The following is a 16880-nucleotide window of genomic DNA, read 5'->3' as shown; positions in this document are numbered from 1 at the left end:
CGGTGGCGGGGGAGGGGGGGTTGGGGGGTGCCTGCCGCTCCTGCCTTCGAGGATGGAGGGGCCAAGGTCGCTGATGTAGAATCCTCCCTAGTACTTCATCAAAGCTCCTTGCTCTTCAGGTCCCCCTGACTGGCCAGTTTCTCTCTCCTGGACCCCTCAGCTCTGTTAGGGTCACAAACGTAAAGGATTTAAGTTGTGCTTCTTCCAGAAAGAAGTGGAGGAGGGCCTGAGGGGAGCAAGTCAAGCGGAGCTGCGGCGCTGTGAACAGCTGCTGGGGGTGACGGCAAGTGCCAGGCTCCCGGAGCTCAGGAAATGCACTCTCCCCTCCCTGAGCGTGGTCCCTTCCCTAGCTCCCACCTTCTTCAGGGGGGCCAGCAACAGGCTTGGCAGCCCCAAGCTCCCTCCTTCTTACGCGTCCAGAGGGGTAGGCAGGCGGCGCTGCGGCAAGTTCTTGGGGCCTCGGTTCCAGCTCTGCCTCTCAAAGCCCCAGTTTCATCAGTGGTCAAACAGGGATGGTGGGTGGGCCGGGAAAGGGGACAGCATGAAAGCCCAAAGAAATGACCGTGCATCATGAAGTCCTCAACAAAAGGAAGGGATCCCTCTGTGCCCCCCACAACACACACATTGCACCCCTCACACCCCCACGGTTTAGGCAGTAAATCTGTCAGGAAGAGGAACTCCATCCTCCCCATCTCTCTTTCCCGTTTCAATATTGCCCAGCACAGGCTGCTCTGCAGGAGTGGATATTTAATAAAATAAATATCTGTTGAATTGGACAGAGTGGAGGAAGACAGACGATGAGGAACTCTCACAGCAATTTGGTGGGGGCAGATTTTAGTAGAGGCAGCAGCGAAAAGCGCATCAGCTGGAAATCAGAAGAATTGGCGTGAACTCCAGCTCTGCCACGTACAGCCAGGGAGACGGTGGTGGAGCCAGCTTTCCTCTTCAGGCCCCCGAGGCCTCATCAATAAAGAGCACAGGCTGGACAGAAGATCTGTAAGAAGCCTTCCAACCCCCAAGAGGAGAAAAGGGGAGAAGATATCACGAGGGCTTCCTGACACAGGCTTAAGTTGGCCGTGGGCACATTGCTCACCACTCAGCCTGCAGTGTGAGGTCATCAAAGATTAAATAATAGCAATAATGATGCTTCCATAAGCACCCACAGGCCACCTGTTGGCGGGAAATCCTGTTGATAACTTCTCTGGAAGAGTCTCTGTCAAGTCGAAGCAGCCTGCCCCCAGCCCCATCCTCACTCACCCTCGGCTCCAACCCATTCCCACCACTTTGATTCCCTTTTGCTGTGGTTCCAGCAAAAACTGGAAGAATCCTGAAACCTAAGCAGTTGATCCAGTTCAGTTCTATTCTATCCTAATTAGCAACACGTATGGGGGACCTACTATGCACCAGAGTTTATGCCAAGTACCACAGAGATAAGGGGATTAATAAGGCATCGCCTGGCTCTTGAGGCATTTACAGCAAACTGCTTTAGGTACATATAGGGCTCAGGCCAATCAGCAGCTTTGGTGTTTAGGAGAGAAATGATGCATTCCAATGGCAGGAAAAGAGGAGGGAGTGAATCTGAGATGGGACTGTGCAGAGGGCAAAACGAAGCCCAGAACTAGCTGGTACAGGAGGAAAGAGATTCTGAACACAAAGGACACTGAGGACAAAGGCAGGGAAGTGTGTGGTGTGTCTGGGGAACAGTCTGGCATGGCTGGAGCTCTGGGTATTTGCGGAAGGGCAGGGTTGTGAGGATTAAAAGTGATAATCCCCTTAAAGGCACTCGCAAGCTACATGTGCACGGCAGTTATAAGGGGCCACATTTTTATTGTTTACGGAACACGGGAAAGGACAGGTAGACTGGGATCAGATTGTGGCAGGTCTTGAATGTCATTTGTTCGCTGATCCACTCAACATTTAATGCTCATTTACCCTACTAGGTGTCAGGAACTACGCAGGGGGCTGGAGACAGGAAGTAGACCCATGTGCCTCCTGCTCCCAAGGAATTTACAGGGGAGTCACACTTTAACACGTGAAGGCAGCATGGGGTTATAAGCGCAATGATAAAAGAATAGAAGGGATATAAACGGACACACATAGAAAGAGTCAACTCGGCCTGGGCAAGTGGGTTGGGGGTTGGTGGTCAGGAAGACTTTATAGAGGCGGGATCATTAGACTAAGATTTGAAAAATGGGAGGTGTTTACAAGCAGATAAGAGGGGCCCTATGGGGGCGGGGGTGGTAGTGGAGGAATTCCTCCAGACAGAATGTAAATATAAGCAAGGGCTCAGAGGCAAGGATTTTTGGTGGACTGTGGTATCTGCAAGAGGTTCTTTTTTTTTTTTTTCTCTGCTGTACCGCGTGGCTTGCAGGATCCTAGTTCCCCGACCAGGGATCGAACCCGTGCGCCCTACAATGGAAGCATGGAGTCCTAATCACTGGACTGCCAGGGAAATCCCTCTGCAAGTGGTTCTGATGAAGAAGGGAGAGAGAAAGAGAGAGAGAAACAGAAATGAGGCAAAGGAGGTGGGCTGGGGCCGGATCATATAGAGTTTTACATGTGGGACCAAGAGTTTGGATTTTAACACCGTGGTTGAGAGGAGTAAATGAAGAATTAGGTAAAATACTCTGCCAGTAGCCGGCGAGGGTGGGCCCAGCAGGGAGCTGCAGCACTGCTCTTGGAGAGAGATTATAATGATGTAAAACTAAGGCAGTGGATAAAGGGAAATGGAACAGATATGAAGTACATGCAGGAGGTAGAATCAACAGGAGTTAATGGTTGGGAGAATGTGGAAGCTGAGGGGAAGGGACACCGGGCTTGGTTTGGGGAAAAAGACAGCGGGTGAAGGCAATTATGCGAATCCTGGAGAAGGAGGGTGTGGTGGCGGGGATGGCCTGGCAGCCATCCAAGGTCATGCTAAGGAGAATGGCCTTCAGGCTGTTGATGATGGGGAGCCACTGAAGGGTGGATTTTAGAAAAATGACTCTTGCACCCATCCCAGGGAAAGAGTAAGCAGGAGAGGAGAATGAGTTAGGAGAAGGGAGGGAGAAGAGACTGGTCCTCCACTGCGTGTGTCCCTGCAAAGAGGAGAAAAGCAGAAGTCAAGTGTAGTGCCAGTTACCCCAATGTTGGCATTATTATGGTGGCTATGATTTGCTTGTTGGTAGTATCAACAGTTGTGAGGATTAAATGAGGTATTCACATAGTAAATACTCTAAAATATTAGCCATTGTTATTATTTCATTCATATCAACTCTGTCATCTATAGGTATTTCTTGTGTGGCCATGAACCAATAATAGTAGGAGCCTATCCCTTGTAATTATAGATTATAGAGGAGCTGGGAGTCAGGGGTCTCACGTCCCCCCGCTTGCTCCAGGAAAGGCCATGGAAGGGGAGGGAACAGAATGAGCACAGGCACAGGGGTGGGAGGACCAGGAAGGCCCTGAGTGTGAGTGTGAGTGAACTTCACGGCTGCTGTGGGCTGCCCGTGTGCTCCCTGCTCTCTGCTCACCAGGGTCCTCCCCATGTCCACCATCAGAAGAGACGAGGACACACTTTAGCCAACACTGACGGCTGAGAGGACAGGGTCTTTGTTCTGAGCAATGGTGAGCAGGTGTTCGTTCTCCCCAGCAAGGTTATGCTGAAGCAGGAGAAACGGAGGGTAGACATGAAGAGGGACTCCCTGCTCTCAAGTTTTCAAGAATCAAGAAGAGGTAAGGGGCTTCCCTGGTGGCGCAGTGGTTAAGAATCCGCCTGCCAATGCAGGGTTCAAGGGTTGGATCCCTGCTCCAGGAAGATCCCACATGCCATGAAGCAACCAAGCCCGTGCGCCACAACTATTGAGCCTATGTGCCACAAGAAGAGAAGCCACAGCAATGAGGAGCCCACGCACCACAATGAAGAGTAGCCCCCGCTCACCGCAACTAGAGAAAGCCCATGAGCAGCAACGAAAGACCCAATGCAGCCAATAAAATAAATAAATACATAAATTTATTAAAAAAAAAAAAGAAAAGGTAAGATTTTGGTAAAGTGTAAAGATTTGATAAAGGTAAAGATTTTGGTAAAACGAGACGAGGAAAGGATCAAATGGGCAGCAGTTATCTGCCTGCATTCTTCAGAACCATGGAATTTTAGAGCTGGAAGAAACCCACATGAGATGATCTAATCCAATCCTCTTACTTCACAGATGAAAAACCCGAGATCCTAAGAGGTGCAGTGAATTCTCCAGCGTCAGCAGCAGAGCCAGGAGCATAAGTGGTCTCTCTGGACTCCTAATCAGGTGGCCTCTCCCCCCCACCCCACCCCAGTTCCCTGTCACCATAAAGATTCCTTGAGTACTGAACACTCTGTGCTGCAGTGCTGAGTAGCCTCTCAAGATGAAGTGACTCCTTGCTTTAATAAGCAATATTCTCCTGTATTTCTGTGAGCCTCCGAGTCCTCTATCTGATATCCCTGACCTCTCGCAGAACCCTGGGATGGAGGGAATTGGGATTGACCCTCTGTTCTCACCAGGAGGCTGCCGGACACACGCGCGCGCACACACACACACACACACACACACTGTCTTCTCTCCCCCCAAAACACCCACCTCCAGACACTGATTTTTGGCTTTAAACCTGAAAAACTGCCAAGCCGTTGGTCTTCATCCAGGGATTTCTAGGAATTGTACACCAGCACTTGAGACCAGCTCAGTCCACAAAAGCTGTGGACTCCGACTCTGGTTCACAAGCTGCAGTGGCCGTTGCAATCTTGGCATCTTCAGCCTCATTTCCTTAGGCCTTCTGCTCACCGACTCTGCTACTTTCCCACCCTCATCTAAACCAGGCACTCGCCCCAGACATTTCCTTCTCTCTTACCTTGTACAAGGGTGAGTCAAAAATTATCTGCACTGGGGGGAGTCAAGGAAGGGAGGGAATACGGGGATATGTGTATAAAAACAGATGATTGAACCTGATGTACCCCCCCAAAAAAATAATTAAAAAAAAAATTATCCACACTCTGGTTATATTACAACTTCTGTTGGTCACAGTCTTATCAGCGCTTTCCATTCAAGGCTACTGTCTCCCCAGTCACTGCTGGGCAGGTGTGAACGTGTTAACATCAGTTCATTTGTAACTGTGGTGAGAGCAAAAATGGATGCCCCACTTGTGATTGGCATGAAAGAAGAGCAGTGTGCAGTGATTTGTTTTTTGCAGTCTGAGGGTGTACCTGGTTCCCTTATTTATTGAAGACTTTGTGTGCAGTATGGAGAAAGTGCTTTGTCGCGAAGATGTGTGTACAAATGGTTAGAGAGGTACAAGGAAGGTCACACAAGTGTTAGCCATCAAGAAGGAGCTGGTTGCCTGTCCACATGAAGATGTGAGGATAGTGGTACATTCGTGGCTCGCCTAAAACATTTTTTAACGAGGGAATACGAAAGCTTGTTGACAGGTGGACAAAGTATATTGAAAAGAAAGGAGATTCTGTCGAAAAATTATGTATTTGTCTTTCCTAAAAGTTAACTAAAATAAATTCTACAGCCAGAGTGTGGATAAATTTTGACTCACCCTCCTACAAGGTAACCAATGAACACCCCTCCAACACAGGTCTCCATCCTATCCCTCCCTCTCCACGCCGACTCCCTTGGAAGAAGTCTTCGTCTTTGCTCCCCTGGACTATGGCAATAACCTCCTAATTGGCTGCCCTGTCCCCAGCTCGCTCCCCTTAAATCTATTCTCCACACAGTTGCTGGAATGATCTTTCCAAAAGGCAAATCTGATATCATCGCCCTGTGTAAAACCCTTCAATGGCTCCCCAGTGACTTCAGATGAAGTTTAAATTAGGTTAGGTCCTGCCTGACCTAGCTGCTGTTTACCTCTTTGGCCTCATCCTCTGCTCTCTCCAGTGTGCTCTTTACTTTCTAGAAATCCCAGATGTCGGAGGTTTCTGCACACTCCATGCTGCATCCCACCTCAGCCCTCCACCTTTGCATGCTCCCCTCCCCTTCCACTTGCCTCACTCTTTTCCAACCTTCAAGACACAGTTCAGACTTGCTGCCCCTGCAGGAACCATCCCGAAACCCCCAGTTTGGGGTGGTGGTTTCCTTGTGCACCCTATGACCCCATGAAGCACTGAACTATAAGCTCCTTGAGGATAAATGCTATGTTTTTAATTCATCCTTATTCTTATCAAGGGTGTCTGGCTCTTAGATACTCAACTAACAGCTGTTGAACTCAAAAGGTAACTTTCTCCTCCCTTTCTACCTCCTACACCACCTTGTCCTACAAATATTTTACTCATTCTGCCTCCCCTCTTGCTAATCCAAGTGTTTTTCTCAAATGCAACACAAAGGTCCCTTCTTGCAGGAAGCCTTCCTGAGGAGTCCCACCTGACTGCTTACTTGATATCTCCGAGCTCAGTTTGGGCTACATCACTTAGCATCTCTACCTTACGTTTTACTTCTCTCTTAAAAGTAAGCTCTACTCCTATCAAATTGGACTGCGCATCCTTCCTCAAACTTTCTTAAATGCTTTACACTCTCTCGGTCAATGTCATATTACTTCCTACCCTTGCAATTCCCCTCCAGCTGAGGGTGGCAATGACTTTGCCTCCCACCTGTGGCAGCACCCAGCACACAGATTTCCTGCAACAGGTGCTTGGCTGAGGATGTTAAGGGCCTGAGTTGAACTGCCGACTTGTATGTTTTAATGTTATTTTTGTATGTAGGCAAAGGTGTGTGTTCCCTTTTCCTTCATAGGTGTTTTTGCTTCACCTCCCCATGTCCCAATTTGGACGACATCTCTGAGATCCTTCCCGCTTTGATGTTCTGTGATGCTGGAGCTGTGAGTTCACTGAGGGCAGGAACTAGATCTATTTCTTCCCCCGTAGCTTCAGCACCACGAAGTCTCAAAAAAAATCATGCTGAATGAAAGCCTTCCCGAGTCTTTGTTTTTCTCCTCCTTTTTCCTCTTAAGGGAGGCAGTGGAGCACAGCAGCTCAACATGTCGACTCAGTAACCAGCTTTGCTACTCAGCCTGGGGCACTGGACTTTCCTTATCTGTACCTCAGTTTGCCCATTTGTAAAATGGAGACAATATTAGTACTGCCTTATAGGCAGCAAGCCCGAGGGAAGTTGTTGTTGTGCTGCTATTATTGTCCTATCCTTCTTCCTTCCATCCTTCTTATTTATAGTTCTTGGATATCTCACCCTCTTTAATTGTTTGGATGCTATATGTCTCATCAACATCAGAGGAACCCAAGCCCTGCTGGTCCAGGAAGTCAAAAGACTTGAATCTCGTTTCAAGCCACTCTTAGGTTCCAGAGATCTCCTGGATGTAAGAGAATGATGAAGCAGATCAAGAAAAGGGGAAGGGTCAGGGCCAGAGCGGCGGAGCAGGAGAGAAAGTCCTGGGCAGAGGACAGGAAACTGTCTGGAGTAATCAGAGCAGATTATTTTTGTGGGAAGCAGACTGGGGAAAGCTCCAAGAAATCAAGGGAGGGAGCACAGGTTATGAAACATGTCATAAGAGACCCAAACCACGGCCCCAAAGTACTTCTGTGCATGGGTCAGAGCAAGTTATAACCAGTGTGGCCGAGCATTTGGCAGCCCTGGGAAGGGTGTGCACGCTGGACTGGGGACTCTTGAACTTGGTTCTGGCCCCAGCTCCATCTTTGTGATAATTACGCGACCTGAGGCAAGCCTCACTGCTCTGAGCCTCAGTTAGCCCAGCGATAAAACAGGGATAACAGAACGATGTTGGCAGAGCTGTTGTGAGGATTAAATGTGCTCTGTAAATGATAAAGTACCACCCACCTATCAGCCATCATTTTTATTAAGGCTGTATCTACATGGCTTAGTCATCCAGAAAATGTACCTGATAACTGAGGCTCAAGTACCTTTTTAAGCCTCATTTATTTAGGCCAAATAGGTTCTCAGTTATCAGAAGGTGGAAGATCCTTGGCGAACATTTATGACTCTCCTGCCCAGCCTGACCTTCCCCTGAACCCCCATTCCCCCTGCCCTGCACCCCGCCCCCAGTCAGACACAGGGGCCCTCGTCAGCACTTTCCACGCGTATCACAGCTGTCTGCCTGTGTCATTCTTGTCCACCAGCCAGAAAGGGCTGCATCTCCCCATGACTCTCTCCCTGGTGCCTAGGCCAGTGGCTGCCACAAAGCAGGCATTCAACATTGATTTCCTGAATGAGTAAATAAATGGGGCACAGAATCCTTATTTAGGCTACGCTACAATCCTCCTCTTCGCAGAGCCTAACCCTCCCAGCTCTTCTCTCCGGAGTCACATAAAATGAATCTAATTCTCTTCCATATGACAGTCCTTTAAGCACGTGAGGAGTTATGACATGGAGGAGACCCCAGAGTCTCCTCTTCTCATGATCAAACATCCCAAGTTTCTTAAACTGCTGTTTCCTCTTCATGGGCATCCACATACAAATGGGCTACATTTTCTCCCCTTTTAAAAAACTCTTTGGATCCCATACCCAGCCTCCTTTCTCTGCTCTCCTTTACGGCAGTACTCCTCCAGAGTACTTCTACACACAACTTTTCTCCCATTCTCTCATGAACTCGCACCAGAACTTTTCTGGTCAAGGTCACTAGTGACCTCCAAGCTGCTAAATCCAACATTAATCTTCCTCTTAGTCCTTATCTTGCTTGACGTATCAGCAGCAATCGTTACAGTTGACCGATGCCTCCCGGGGCTTGCAGGACCCCATGCTCTCCTGGTTCCCTTCCTTCTCCCCTGCCCCATCCAGTCTCCTTGGCTAGTTCCTCCTCATCTTCCAGTGGGAGTCATCCGAGGTCCCAGGGGCCTGTCCTTGGCTCTCTTCTGTCTCCTTACTCACCCCCTCAGTGAATTCATCCAGTTATATGCTTTAAAATACCACATCTACACTAATGTTCAGGCAGTTCTGCCCAACTCTGATCTCTCCCTCACACTCCAGCCACACCTGTCCAGCTGGTTATCTAACATCTTCAACTGGATGCCTAATTGGCGTCTCAGACTTAACATGTCCAAGACTGAGCTCCTGACCTTCCACTCCTAAACCTGGTCCTCTTGGCGAATGACAACTTCATTCCTCTAGGTCCTCAAGACAAACGTCAGAGTCACCCTCCACTCTGCTCTTTCTCTCTCACCCTCCCAATCCAGCAGTGAATCCTGCTAGTTCCAGAGATGGACCACTCCATGTGGCCTCCATTGGTACCACTGTTGCCCAAGCCATCATCTTGTGCCTGGATTACTGCAGTAGCCTCCTAAAGGGTCTCCCTGCCTCCACCTTTTCCTCACACAGTCTATTCTTAACATAGCAGCGAGAGTGACTCTGTTAAAACAGACATTATATCATGTTGCTTCTGCCCAAAACCTGCCACTGACTTTCCCATCTCATTCAAAGTAAAAACCTAAGTCCTTGGGATTCCTTCAAGGTCCTTGTCCTGCAATAATCTGTCTGGTCTTTGTCGTGGGTTCCTGGGACAGGGATTCTAAACCCTTGGAATTTCCCAAATGATAAGAGAGACTTTGTTATTCATGGTGGGCATTTGGACGCTACCTGGCTTTATGCTGATAAACTGACTCTGGATGGGGCTGGTCTTGCTGGAAAGACCAACCAAGTGATTAGAGGGTTGGGGCTTTGGGCCACTGATATCAGCCAGACCTGACCTGATCACCTCTAGGGAGCGGGTGGGGCTGGAGACTGAGTTCAATCACATGCCCAATGACTCAATAAAAACAAAAAAACAAAAAAAACAAACTCTGGTCATGGGGAGCTTCCAGGTTGGGGAATACCTTGATGTACCTGGAAGGTGATGGCTTCATTCCGCAGGTAGAGGACATAGAAGTTCTGCACCTGGGACCCTCTCAGACCTTACCCTATGTGTCTCTTTATTTGGTTGGTCCTGATTTGTATTCTTTAAAAATAAAACTGTAACTAAGTATGGCACTTTCCTGAATTCTGTGAGTTCTATCAAATTATTGAACCAGAAGGGGCTGTGGGAACCCTGGAATTTGTAGCCAATTGGTCAAAAGTATGGCTGGTCTGGAATGCTTTCTTCCCGTGTATGTCTGCTGCCTTACCTCCTTTCAATCCTTCCTCAATTATCACCTTCTGAGTAAGTCCTTCCCTAAGCACACTACTTACAATTGCACCACTGCCCCTGCAGTCTGGATTCCCTTTCTGTTGCTTTATTATTCACAGAGCACATATCAATACCTAACTTACCATATATTTTACGTACTAACTTACTTATTGTCTCTCTCCCTGATGCGAGCCTTATAAAGTCCATGAGGGTAGGAATTTTTCCTCCTGCTTTGTTCATGGCTGTATCCTCACCACTTAGAAAAAGTGCCTGGTACTTTAAACATACTGAATGGATAAATAAATCTGTTATGACTTCTAGAAACTTTACCACTGTCCCTTATGGAAGCCCAGTTTGTCCACTTCTCATTAAAGTGGGTGTCCAGAAAGGATGGAAGCTCTCCTGGCATGGACCTCCCAGTGCAGTTCAGAGGACGGTCCCCTCCTCCACGGAGGAGGTCACAGTAAGCCCTGAAGCAGTGGGCTTGGGTGTTACCTCCCTGCCTCTGGAGGCGGGCAGAAGCGGGTTCACCTCCTGCTCTGTCACTTTTGTTTATAGCTGCCTCTTACATCGTGCTTCCTATACATGCACTTATCAGGCCTTGCAGATATTGTTGATTGTCAAAAGGCAGGGTAAGTGATCACTTTGCTCACTTTTGTAAATTGAGCTTGTAGCACAGTCCTTGGCATCCAACTGGCACCCCGTTCACATCTGCTAAATGAATGAATGAATATTCAAAACATCAAGCTTGTCATTTTGCGTGGGTATCTCACTGAATCCTCAACAGCTACTATTATGACACATATTATTAACCCCATTTTACAGACAGAAATGTGGAGTCTGAGGGAAATTAAGTAATTCGCCTAATGTCACAAAGCTGGGAATTTGCAGTGCGAGGGTGAAAAAATAGGATTAAACACTGACTCTTTTCAGCATAGAAGGGCAAGAGCCTCAATGGTAATGTGGTAATGTAACTGGGGACAAGTGAAGTTACCCCGCTGAGTCTCAGTTTCTCTCATCTGCAAAACAGGACTGCAAAGATTAGAGGAACTAAAGTAGGTAAAGTGCTTAGCCATACAAATGCTATGTAAATGGTAGCTATTAGTAACAATTATGACTCTAAAGTGACATGAAGTTGCCTTAGCCCTTCTGTCATCCACACCATGGCTCTCCATTCACCTTAAGCTAGTTGTCATGGGCACCTTCCCTTCCCCGCCAGGGAGTACACTGTGTCCTCGCAGGCAGCCCCTGGCCAACAAGCATAGGCTGCCAGAAGCCCCAGCCCCCCAGGCACCCCCAGGGCTGGTTTCAGGGGGAGGGCAGGGGAAGAGGCCTCACCTCCAGTGTGGCTCCCAGCTTCCAGCCCCGGCCTCCTCCGTGCTCTCCAGAAGGCACATTGTCTGCTCTGTTTCCTCCTCTCCCCTGAAGCGGGGACCCAGGAAAGCAGAAGCCTCCTCCACAGTCCCTAGAACGTAACTGTCAGGGGGTGCCCAGGCCAGGGGAAGGGGATCAGTGGCAGCGGGTGGAGAGAGAAGGCATTTGTTTGGGGGAGCCCCGTCTGACTTCCCAAAGCTGCCCCTCCGGCTCCCCTGAACGCTCAGTGTTCCCAGACACGGAGGCCTTTATGCCCTGAAAGGGAGCAGCCAGGCAGAAAGACAAAGGCCATATCTGATCCCGGCTGGGGTGGAGGCCACAGGTTGGGGGAAGGGAAGAGTGCAGAAGGGGCCAAGGGAAGGGTGGAGGAAAACAGGAGCAGGGAGGGGGCAGGGGCGGCCTGCAGACAGCATTCTTATTCCTCCCTCCATCAGAGGGGAGATGAGATGCCAGCTGGTCACCGGGATACCTTGCACTTGAGGCACCATTTTTATTTTTGAGGATTTTTCCATCCACTCTCTTTCTCCAGTGTGGATCTCAAGGCCCACTCTGTACACAGCTTCTCCCCGTCTCCCCACCGTCCACCTCCTCACAGTAGGTGTTGGAGGGCCCTACCACGAGTAACAGTTCTTTACAGGATATACAATAATACACATACAGCAAAGAGACAGGGCAGCTGGTGGTTAAGAGCACAGGCCAGAGCCAGACTGCCTGGCCTTCTGCACAAACTGTCTGCATCCGTGTTCTCACTACCCAACTGAGGAGAATGCCTGCTCTCAGCGGGGGTTGCTGTGAAGGTTTCACGAGGCAGAGGGCACAGAACAGCGCCTGGCTCTCAGTAAGCACCCCACAAACACTAGCTACGCTGAAAGGATTACAGAGCCTCGCGGATTATCGTGAGCTTTCATTTCCAGAGTCTCACCTCATCTCAACAGCCCCATGAGGAGGGATGAGCATCCATACTATGCATGTGGAAACCGAGGCTCAGGTGACAGGCAATGGCATGACCAGGGATGCGAATGCTTCTGGGTTCACGTTAAAGAATCCTTCCGAATAGCCTCGCTGCCTCCCAATGAAACAGGAAGTGGTCACTCACCCCACGCCCCGAACATCCAGGCTGAGCCCCTCTTACCTGCACGCTCACCTGGAAACCTTGCTCAGTTACCAGTTCTCTCACGTTCTCTCTCTCTCTCTCTCTCTCTCTCTCTCTCACACACACACACACACACACACACACACACACACACACGTCCCTTGGGGAAGGGCCATCCCATCACACGTCCACTCGCAACCCTGGGCCTGTCTCTGGTCTCAGGTTTTCGAAGAGCTTTCTTCCTCTTCCTGGTCCTCACCCCAGGCCTCCCCGCTGACAGCTGGAGCTCTGGGAGTGCTGAGCAGTGCAGCAAATTCTCTGAGCTTCTGTGAAGGCCCTTGAACTTTGTTCTCACCTCCTTGCCCAGAAAGAAGCTCTGGAACTGACCGACTGCCTAACCGTCCCATTTCCAGCTCTCCAAACCCATCCCCTCCTCCCATCCAACCAACCTGCTACCCACAGTGATGACGGCTAAAATCCTGACACCAGCCTTGGGTTTCACAGCCTACGAAAGCACTTTCCCCCCTTATCCCAGCCACAAATGAGAGGCGGACTTGTTCACCATCCTGCGCACATTAGGTAATGGGGCTGAGGCTAGAATCTGGTTCTTCTGGGAGAGGATTAATACAAGGAATCTAAAGAGGCAGGAGAGGGAGGTGGGGAGAAATCATCCCCACTCTGGTCTTAGGTTCCAAACCGAAGAGAAAAGACACATCAGCCAGCAGATGGAAGAACCGAAACCACAGTCCCTGCCCACGGCGAGTCTCCCCCAGCAGAGATGCTCGGCCTCTAGCGACTGCCACCAGGGGCTCTACCACCATTCCTGTCCCCTACATTGGAGCCTCAGGACCTTCCTGAGGGGGCTGTTCCCTAGAGGGCCTGGACTGCTTCCTCCCCCTCAATCCTTACGTCAATTTGATCATCAATTCCAAATGCAGATTACTTTTTGGAGTTAAATGTCTCCTCTCCTGAGTTACTGCTCCCTTGGTTCTAACTTGTATTCTGTCTCTTGTGGACAAGTTCAATACCAGGACCACCTGGTGTAGCTGTCTGTGTGCATGATAGCCCTGGGCACTGTGCCACGTGTGCACATCCATGCGGATGAGTGAGGGGCCTTGTCCGCAGCCTCTGTGATTAGCTGTCCCTCTGCAGGCCTCCACAGGACCTGTTCTGCTCTCCAGCATAACCTTTGCCACAATCTAGTGTGTTCCCCATTTATCTGTCACCCTCAGGAACCTCTTCAATTTATCTTTGTAGCCCAGCGCTCAGTAGAGTGCCTGGCACATAATAGCTGCTCAATAAACATTTGTTGAATAACTGTTTATGTTCTCTCCCAGGCCCACACTCACCCTGCTGTCTTTACCCTACTCCCACACAGCCCCCCAAAGTTATTACGCTAGAACACGGAATCGATTCATACCACTTATTGCTTAAATACCTCCATTATGTCACTGCTGCTTGCGATAAAATTCAAAGTCTTTACCTGAACACCCAGGGCCCTCCATAACCAGACCCCTGTCCTCCTCCCCATCTTATCTGCTGCCATGACCCCACAGCACACACTCTAGCCTTCCTCTAAAGAGGCCAGGCTTTTCCCTTACGAGAGCCTAGTAAAGGAAACGGCTGTTCCCACTTTCTGGAATGTTCGTCCCCTGCATCTCCACCTGGACAACTGCTCTCTGTGCTATAAGATCAAGCTCAACAACCACCTCCACTGGGAAGCACTCCTAACTTGCCCAGGCAAAGTGAGTCACTCCTTTTACATTCTCCCAGACATGGAAAAGAGGGATCCGTACTCACAAGGTTCTGACTACGTATTCATCCAGCTTAATTCTCCTTTACAATAACCTTGGAAGATAGACATTATCACTGCACTGAACGTGGGCTCAAGAAGGTCACAAAACCAGTAAAAGCTGCAGTCAATTCTTGAGCCCCAGTCTCTGGTCTCCTCCATCTCCCCACCTCTTACTTCTCTGATGGGCCCCCCTTCCTATGCTTTATGGCATATATTGGTCTACATTTCTGTCTCCCTATTTAGACGTATGGTTAGAGGTTGGTTCTTATATTTACATTCCCAGAAGCCAAGCCCAAGAGTCGTTTCATAGAAGATCCTCAACAAACATGGTTAATTGAACAAATAAATCAGTGAATGAATGCATGAACTGAGGATTACATCACTCCCCCAGGCATGAGCAGCAATGGAGGAATTGTCCAGAGGAAAATGAACACAAGGGACACCCAGTCTCATGCACTGAGCAGGAGAACCCCTTGTGCATCAACTGTCTCCTCTCTTCGGAGCTCTGCTCTACGAGCAAATCACCAGCCCTCAAGGAGATGGCATGGTTGCCAAAAAACAAAACACCAAACACATCAAAACAAACCAAAAAACATAACAACACCACCCAGAGGTGACACCCGCAGCTCCCTATAAAGAACAAGACAGACACATCCCTGGCCTTCTGGGACCTCCCTCTGAGACCGACACACCAACACAGGTAGCAACATCTAGGCCATTTGGAAAGAAGGCTTGGAAATAGAAAATCAATATGTGGCCAGGCTGTATTTACATCACCGGCCTATTAAGAGCCATGAAGGAGTGGGGCGGCCAGGGGAACACTGTGCTCAGGCAACCCTGTAAGGCAAGGGGTTCAGGAATAATCAGAGTGGTTGGAGGAAAAGCAGCTTGACGGTGTGGTGTGGGCATGGGAAGGGAGACTTAGGCACACGGCCACACGAGCACCCGCTCACCCTGGCCCTCACCACCCCCGCCCGCCCGGCTCCCACAGCCCGCTCAGCGCGGGCTGCTCTCCTGTCCTCCAGCCCGCGTCTCGGGCCAATGCCGCTAATTGTTTTCTCCACTGGCCAACTGGTGGGAATGAGGAACCATAAAGGAAGCAAACGGCACATGCCGTGCGTCCAGCAGTTTTACTGTTGGCAATTTGATGCAGAAAAATAAAACAGGGACAGAGCTTCAGGGTCAGGGAAGGGAAGTCTATTTCCACGTGATTCTCCCTTGCAAGGTGGAGTGGTCAGGGCTCCTCTTCACGGGCAATTCTATTGCAAGCAAGATACAGGCATTGTCAGCAAAGTGCGAACGTTTATGATGCAAGACTGGGCAGGCCAGGCCTGGGGAGAGGTGGCTGAAGGACGGCACAGCCTCAGGGTCAGAAGGGACAATAGAGGTCACCTTGCCCAAACCCCTCCCCCCAGTCAGAAGCCCCCAGTCTGCATGCCCAGCATGTGGTCATCCTGGTTCATCCAAAACCCTCCTGGGCTGCAGGGCTCACTGCCTCCTGAAGCAGCCCGTTTTGTTTGCTGGACAGCTCTGGCTATCATGAAGCTTTTTCTTCTTTTTAAATGGTCTATGAAGCTCTTCCTCTCTGTAACGTCCACGCCCATTCATCCCAGCTCTGCCCTCTGGAGCCTGTCAGGATTTACTGAGCACCTACTATGTCCCACTATTCTAGGTTCCGAAGTCAAAGCAACAAATGAAGCAGACTCCCTCGGAGTGTTTAAATCTAGTGGCCCGGTCCACTGTTTCCTCATGACACGGGATTTTCCCCTTCTCCCCAGACCCTTGGGAGCCCTATTTGTATTCAGTTTTCAGTTTGTGAGGTCTCTGAGGGCTAAGAACTGTTTCTTCTGGGAATTCCATGGTGGTCCAGTGGTTACCACTCCGTGCCTCCACTGCAGGGGGCTCAGGTTCGATCTCTGGTCAGGGAACTAAGACCCTGTAAGACGCATGGCGCAGCCAAAAAAAAAAAGAGAACAGTTTCTCCTATTATACACCAAGAAGCACTTTTTTTTTTTTTTAATATTTATTTGTTTGGCTGCATCAGGTCTTAGTTGTGGCACGTGGGCTCTTCGTTGTGGCACAAGGGCTTGGTTGCCCTGCAGCATGTGGGATCCCCAACCAGGGATTGAACCCACGTCCCTTGCATTGGAAGGCAGATTCTTTAGCACTGGACCACCACGGAAGTCCCTCGTTGAAAGAGGAAACTTTTAGAAGAACGAGAAGATGCCAGCCTTTTTCATGTCACCCTGTTTATTTTCACCATAATAACGTTTATTCTCAGTCGATATGCTCTTGTTGATTTACTTATGGCACTCTACTCCCACCGCCAGTGACCAGCTTGTTCCAGCCACGCCAGGGCAGAGCCTCATTCCCCACATTACTGCGGATCAGCAGGGCCTAGAACCGTGCCTGGAACACAGCAGAGACTCACACACAGACCTCTGCCCCTCAGGCAGCATCACCTTCCTGAGGAAGAAACAGCTGGCCTCCCACCCCGCCAGCCAGTCAGAGGGGTGGCCAGCCCCAGGAGAGCCTCCCAGGAAGGTC

At 49.7% G+C, this 16880-nt stretch overlaps 1 protein-coding gene across 8 annotated transcripts in view; it reads right to left on the bottom strand.

The window, feature by feature from the left end:
• KIRREL1 (kirre like nephrin family adhesion molecule 1) overlaps positions 1-16880 on the bottom strand; it is a 103157-nt gene that overhangs the window by 42331 nt on the left and 43946 nt on the right. The gene's annotated exons all lie outside the window — the stretch shown is intronic.

The sequence above is a fragment of the Hippopotamus amphibius genome, chromosome 1 (assembly GCF_030028045.1).
Source record: "Hippopotamus amphibius kiboko isolate mHipAmp2 chromosome 1, mHipAmp2.hap2, whole genome shotgun sequence".
NCBI classification, from domain to species: domain Eukaryota; kingdom Metazoa; phylum Chordata; class Mammalia; order Artiodactyla; family Hippopotamidae; genus Hippopotamus; species Hippopotamus amphibius.
The sequence above is the reverse complement of the archived record's forward strand: the minus strand, read 5'-3'. Positions and strand labels throughout refer to the sequence as shown.